This window comes from Phoenix dactylifera, chromosome 3 (assembly GCF_051530095.1).
Source record: "Phoenix dactylifera cultivar Ajwa chromosome 3, Ajwa_hap1_PhDact_Kaust_v1.1, whole genome shotgun sequence".
Lineage (NCBI taxonomy): Eukaryota > Viridiplantae > Streptophyta > Magnoliopsida > Arecales > Arecaceae > Phoenix > Phoenix dactylifera.
In genome coordinates this window covers 15,982,632-15,990,069 of record NC_143192.1, presented here as the reverse complement: position 1 = coordinate 15,990,069, position 7,438 = coordinate 15,982,632, and the positions used below count along the sequence as shown (strand labels likewise).

At 42.4% G+C, this 7,438-nt stretch overlaps 1 long non-coding RNA gene across 1 annotated transcript; it reads left to right on the top strand.

The window, feature by feature from the left end:
- Window positions 1–503: 503 nt before the first annotated feature.
- LOC113460985 (uncharacterized) lies at window positions 504–6,809 on the top strand. The gene is made up of 5 exons (XR_016399787.1): window positions 504–1,137; window positions 1,213–1,314; window positions 1,402–1,621; window positions 3,958–4,022; window positions 6,612–6,809. It is a non-coding gene; the product is annotated as an uncharacterized LOC113460985 (long non-coding RNA).
- The last annotated feature ends 629 nt before the right edge of the window (window positions 6,810–7,438 follow it).

Sequence of the window (7,438 nt, the reverse complement as noted above, 5' to 3'; positions counted from 1 at the left end):
GGAGGAGAGAGGTGGGTGAAGGTGCAAATAGGAGGCAGAAGGAGCTTTCAAAAGCTCCTATACTTTGAAATATTCATAGCATTAACTATCATTTTTGATTCTAAAATACCATTGAAGTTTGAAATATTTATCATACATACCAGCCAAGCACATAACCAACTATAATCGGTTATCGGTGGGTAAATCAACACCATCCATGTTGAATAGGACAACAAGAGAAAATTCTAAAGCTTGGCATGCCATAACGAAAGTTATCAATTTTTTTTGTTGGATTGAGAGGTATTTTTGTTCTCAAATTTCAGCCTAAGTTTACCATCTTAAGGTAATCTTACATAGCCTATCTCAAGGATGAATTTCATCATTAAATTTGGCAGTGACTCAAGGAATAAGAATTATTTGGAATCATTTTTATATAGAATTACTATAGTACAGATAGACAAGGTGATCTCGCCATGTACGCCAGTATCAGCTTTGATATACGGATGATTCCAAACGCTTCCCTAGAGAAACTCTCACCTCATCCAGCTTTGATATACGGATGATTCCAAACGCTTCCCTAGAGTTTCTACCAATGCATCCCTGAAACCGCCAACTTCGACGGATCTTTTACAAAGTTGGACCAAGTTTTCGTTCGCTCAGCCCGACAATGGCCTTCTCCTGCGCCACCTTCAGAGCCTATGATCCCTCCTTCCTCCCCCCAAACCCCGCCGCCCCCTCGATCGACTCCGCCGCTCTCGCCCGAAACTCTCTCTTGTCGATCGAAGTCAGAGGTTTCAACTCGCATTCCAATCCCAAATCCAGATTCGCTTCGTCCTCCCATGAGACCCTTTTCCCAGTATTTTCTACCGAAAACACCTGTAGGCGCTTTGCTAAGAATGACAAATGGAGCCGCCACGCGGAACTCGATCGTGTGAATGGAGCCGGCGACGGCAGCGGCGGTAATGGTGACGGCGGTGGAGATGATGGCGAACATGATACGGAGGAGGCTGAGTTCGGGCCGTTGTCGAAATTTGAGGAGGTGATCCGAGAGTTGGAGGCTCGTGAGGCGACCCTGCCTTCTTCGTCTCTGACATGCTGGAGGTGGCGAAAGCTATGGGGATCCGAAGAGATTTTCTCTTTAGATACCTGGACCTACAGGTATTCCTTCTCAAATTGTGTGCAAAATCTTAACTTCTCCAAAAAGTTCACACCTTTTTGTGTTTTTCACTTTAGAAGGCGGCGCCTTGGCCACTGGGTGCTTTGATGAGGTGCTGCGCGATGTTCCGGGATCGGATGCTTGCTGACCCGTCATTTCTTTTTAAAGTTGGAACTGAGGTCTGTTGATTTTTGTTGCTTTAGATGTTCTTGGGATTGCATTTGAGGAATTTTTCCATATTTCAACGGAGTTATGGAGCAATGCAGATCGTTATTGATTCTTGTTGTGCAACATTTGCGGAAATTCAAAAGAGGGGGGAGGATTTTTGGGCAGAATTCGAGTTTATGCTGCAGACCTTTTGGTTGGGATGGTTGTAGATATTGCTCTAGTGGGTTTATTAGCAACATATGCGCGTATTGGGCGGCCATCGGCATCGACCGGCTTTTTTGGAAGCTTGACACGTGCTTGTGAAGCTCTACCTAGCAGGTGATCAACTTAAAATGATGTTAGTTTGAGTCCCTAAGTAAAGTTTGAGCACCATCTTTAATTTGATTCTCTTGGAGAAACCAGAGGTTTGTGGTTTTGCTATATTTGCTTGAACGAATTCTTTCGGCTATCTAATATATTGGTGATTTTGTTGTACTTCAATTTGCCATTGCTGTTTGAGTAGATGGTATCAGTACCTGCGATGGACTCGCTAACCATTTTCTGTATCTGAATGTAAATTATTTCTTAATGATTAAATTATTGATATGTGGACCAATTATTGGTTAAGTGTTTACAAATTTCACAGAGAACATTCTGCATAGGACTAATTATATTTAATGTAATAACTAATAGAAAAACATTTATTAGCAATGTATTTAACGGTTAACATTAGGATTTTTCCAGCAGTTCAAACAAGAGGTCTTTCTGTGATAATTGGTACTTCGGTCATTCAAATTTAATCATCCATCAAATTTCTATCTTGATTTATGTTTCTATAGTTTGCCCTGTACTGTATGATACAGTCTGGTCAAATCATAAATTTCATGAACCTTAGCTTTAAACCAATTGCATACATGCTCACATATTCCTGTGCATATTACATATAGTTAGGAACCATGATTTGCATACCAAGCTGCTTTTTTAAGACCTTAAACCATGTAGTTAGGAACCATCTTTTTGGGCACTAACAAAGTGGGTTATAGTAAAGTAAAAGGACATTAATAGGCAGCAATTGATGAATGATCAACAAACCAATGTGTATCTTCTAGTCCTTATAATAAAACCTCCATTCATGTCCTCCACTTGTCCCTGGTAGAATAAGAAATAACATAATGGAATAATCTAACATTTAGTTAAGCAGGTTGTGTATAGCTAACATGAGAAGTTTGTGTATGGATAGGTCAGAAGACAAAAAGATGTTCCCACTACCACCAACCGTGATAGATGATCCAATTGCTAAAGTCATTGATGTGACTGAATGAGAATTACTATGAGAAAAAAAAATGATGTCCACTTCTTATCTGATGATCCATTTGACTCAAGAACCTAATGGATTGACCTGTGGGAAATGAAGCATTTATTATCTGAATGAGCAAGAGAATTTGATGTTGATGGAGAATTAGATGTCTTGCAAACATCGAGTGAAAAGGCATTTTTATCTTTGGGGATAATGATCATTAGAAATTGAAGCTAAAGCTTATAGTGCTTGTTGTTAATCTTTATAAGATGCTTGGTGAGCCTAAGTTGGCCTCCCATGGAGATCTCATGATATTTCCATCTTATGGTTAAGTAAATCACCATGATTCACCTTTGAATGCCACATACTCTAGCTTCTTTCTACTTGGCCTTCATCTTTTCAAGGTTTCTGTTTCACTCCTAGCATAAAGGAAAATCTTCCATTCAAATTTGGATGATATTTTTTCATATTAATTTCTAAGTTGGGCTCTCATGCTGCTGAATGAAACACTGAATAATAAATATTTCACTATTGCAAGCAAATATCTGCTGGGTTCAGTGTAAATTTAATATATTGTCTATCCTTGATAAATTAACTTTTCTTCGGTCTATGTTTATGGGGTTTGTTTCCTGAAATAAAGCCCTATAGGTGCTTTTTTTTTTCTTTTCAGTTTTCTACTTTTCCCTAGGTGATTGAATGCTATAGATGTTACATGCTTATTGCTTCAAAAGGCCGCTGCAGTATGTGGGTGGTTAGGCGACCGCATAGCACATATGCCATATGCGGGCCAGCTGCATATGTATTTAATATTATTTACCTATTTAAATATCAAATAATTTATTAAGTAAAATCTAGACAAAAATGTTAGTAACTATAAATATTTAATATTTTTTCAATAAATAATATAATGTTAGCAACTATAACGACTAAAGTGACTGTTACTAAGTACCTAATAGCAATAGTTATAACATAATTAACATGTTAATATTATTAAACCTATATCCATTCTACCCAAAAACATTTTTGACCTAAGTATGAGCTTGAATCTGCTCCATCCGCACAGAGCCAACATAATAGTAGGCCACATATATGGCCCATAGCACATAATGCGAAGCAGGCCATATATGCAGTAGAACAATGTGAAGTGGGCTGCATATGCGGCCATATAATGCCAAGTGGACTGCCTTTTCAATTAATATGCAGTCTGATTGAATATAGTAAATGAACGGTACCCTTAATCGTAAAATATTTATTTTTTCCATTGTTTGCATGCTATACGTATGGGATTTGAAACTTCAACATTTATCTCAAATTCAGCTGTTTCACCGTTCCTTTTGAGCTGTTTATGTTCATCATTGAAATTTTGTATTATGTCCAGGACTGTAAAAAAATCAGAAGAAGATTTACCTGTTCCTCCACTTGTGCAAAGTGCAGCTCTTTGGGGTATGCCTAGAACTATTGGGAATAACTAACTCGTTCTTTTTCTTTTGAATTTTTATGTCATTATTTGACCATAAGCATTGGAGTTGTCTTGTATATTTTGCTCTTACTGTGTTTGAATCATTTTTGGCAGGTTTTTGTTAATGTATTGCAAAACTAAACAAAAAGTAGAAACTTTAAGTGGGAATTCAACATGAATAGAATGTTGTCATCAGGTTGAGCTAATCATAAAACATTCCCAAACTTAATTAGCTCATACTTTGATCCATAGTTTGATTTGATGTAGATGGAATAAATCAGGTTTGGTAACATTTTGATTGCATAGGAGATAGGACTTTTGGTATCATTATCATCTTGTGAAAAACAATGGTGTCAACTCCATTTGATCTCTTCCTGTTGTATAACCTTCTGTTTGATCCAGCCATTTAGGCTCCTCTATTGCTGTTTCTCTTCCTTCCCATATTAATTTACTGTAGCATGCTCCTCCTTTTCTTCTCAGTGTTGCCATGATCCTCTAATCCTCTCTCTCCTTAACTCTTGGCTTCTCTGCCCATTTCTGACTTGCTAGGAACTACGAGTCATCATGGGGATCAACCATCACAGTCATCTTTGGATGCTTGAGTTGCCTAGTCCTTTCAAAGGCTTCTCCAAAGGCCTAACTTTATTATTGCAAGGGCTTTCTTTCCTCATGCGAGGGACGCTCCTCACTTAGGTACCAAAATTTATAGAGCACTTCATCTCTATGTGAAGATGAAAGCATGGATTCAAGTACCGAGCATGCCAATCAATAATGACCATGCCATACTACAATAGGTCACGGGCATATTACGCCTTGTCCTTGTGCTCTGAACAGGTGCATGCCAATTTGTATTGGTCTGTTTTGGGCCATATTGATTTGGTATGGTTGCCAAAATGCAGTATAATAGGCTGTGAGACACGGGGCTGAAGTCGGCAGCCCTCGCCGACTTCAGCCCCGATTCTTTTGGGGAAGGAGCCGGAACAGAGGATCGCGTGGGCGATCCTCTCCGGCTCCTCCGGAGGGGCAAACAAGGCAAGGGCGCCGCGAGATCCCCGCGGCGCCCCTCCTAGTCCATCCACGGCCGTGAATCGGCCGTGGATCTCGCTTGACATCGCGGCGGAGAACCGTTGCGATGGGGCTATAAAGCCCCATCTACTCCTTACCCTAGGGCATCCCGAGCTCCTCCTCCTCCTCTTCTTCCTTCCCTCCTCCTCTTCTCCGACCGGTGTACCCTCCCGACCAAGCGCCGCCCGGATCCCCCTCGCAGCCACCCCCTGTTCTGAGACCCATCTCCTTGGGTTCAAGCGTCGCCGCCGCCGCCTGACACCGGACCGAGCCTCCCCCGGCCGAGATCCGCCACTTCCGCCGACTGCCTGTAAGCCCTCTTCCGTTTGTGCTCTCCGATCTTAGCCGATGCATGCTTTCCTCCCTTTGTTTTGGCCCCAAACCGAGACCACTCTCGGTCTCTTCCTCGTCAGTCACCGCCGCAACCGCCGGCCGCCAGCGGCCGGCTGACCGTCGACCAAGAGGAGGCCGGAGGCCGGAGGCCACCCGGGCTGGCCCTCTCCCTCTCTCTTCTGTCTCTCCTGCTTCCTCTGCCCGTGAGGGGGTTTGGGGAAGGAGGAGCCCCATCACGGGCCAAATTGGGCCCGTTGGGCCCAGTCCACTGCAGGCCCAACTTGGGCCCAGTCCACTGCAGGCCCAACTTGGGCCCAGTCCAGTCCGATTGGGCCCAGTCGGGCAGTACCCTTGTGGGCCCAGCTTGGGCCCTTTTCAGATCCAAGCCCGGAACCCGAACCCGGATCCGAAACCCGGAATCCGAAACCCGAACCCATTGGGCCGTGCCCAATATGGGCCTATCGGGCTATGCCCATTATGGGCTAACTATGGGCCCTGTTGGGCCGTGTCCAATAATATTATTTTTGGATTTTTGCTTAATTCTGATATTAACAAAAAATTAATTAAATTTAAACAGGTGAACCTGATCCGCCTATCTGAAGTAGGAATTAAGCGAGAAGAGGTAAGTAACTTAATACTAAATAGATTAAATTCTGAAATATGTTTTGTATTTAGTAAAATGGGTCTGGCATGTTAAATTTCATTTGAAAATTATGCTCTGAAATCCGTAAACTATGACTGAAAAATTTATGAAATCTGTTTATATATATATATATATATATATATTCTCAGCATGGCTATGATCTGTCTGTTCTGTTCTGGCCCCGCCAATGGGGATTATACGTTGGACCTGTCGACTTGTATTCTGTGAGGAACCGGTTTCGACACCGCGCCACCGGTGATTAGAATAGTGGTTTCTGGACACCGTTTCCACCGGTGACTAACAATAGTGGTTTCTGGCACTCTGTGCAACCCATGCCACTGGGTTACGTGGCCGTAGCCTATCATGTTGAGATTATGATATCAGAGTTTTATAAAAACAAAAATGATATTATTTGTGATTTGTTTCAAACATTATCCTGTATTTTGATCTGATATGCTCTGACCCCACTCTGGGGTATTTTGTTGCTTACTGGGCTAGTGTAGCTCATTATTCTGTTTTCTTCGTTTTTCAGATCCAGAGGCTTGATCGCACGGGATTGGGGAGTGCGTTAGAGATTTCGATGATTCTTCAGTTATTGGCATTTTAGTTAGTTTAGTTTGGACATTTGAATTATGTTGGCATATGTTATTTTGGAATTTTGTAAGACTGCTTTTGAATGATTTTAAGTATTTTGTCAATTTTAAGCATCTGCTATTAATCCTTAAATAAAGTCTTGAACATCTGTATTTGCTTTGATGTAATCCGATGCCTTGCACGCCTGTGCGGTCCGCCGTGCGGGCGTGCGGCGTCTGCCGCGCCTCGGGCTCGGGGCGTGACAGATTTGGTGGTATCAGAGCTCAGGTTTAAGATCACTAGGGATTGTAACTGAAACAATTATATTGAGCCTAAGTTTTAGGATTCGTAGGATCCGTCAGAAAGGTTGAGAGATGGGTAGGAACCAGATAAGGGGATAATGTTTATTTATTTTATTAACTATTTCGTATTATTCTGTTTGGATGATTTTATAATATCTATATATTTTTACTGAATCAGAATGCCGCCTCGTCGTGTCCGTAGCCTGAATCGGATGGTCAGGGGCCCTCGGGGAAGAGCCCCTACTAACCAAGCGGGCGAGGCACCGCATAACTCAGGGACCCAGGGTCAATCAACTCCAGAAGCTGCCGCCGGAAATCAAACTCGGGTGCTCGAACTGATCGAGGAGGTCGTCGGGTTAGTACGCCAACAGAGGCAACAACCTCAGCAACCAGTCCAGCAGGATGTTGCTCCTCCTGAGCAAAGAAGGAGTATAGCAGAATTCAAGAGGATGGCACCTTCGGCTTTTAAAGGCACCACTAGTCC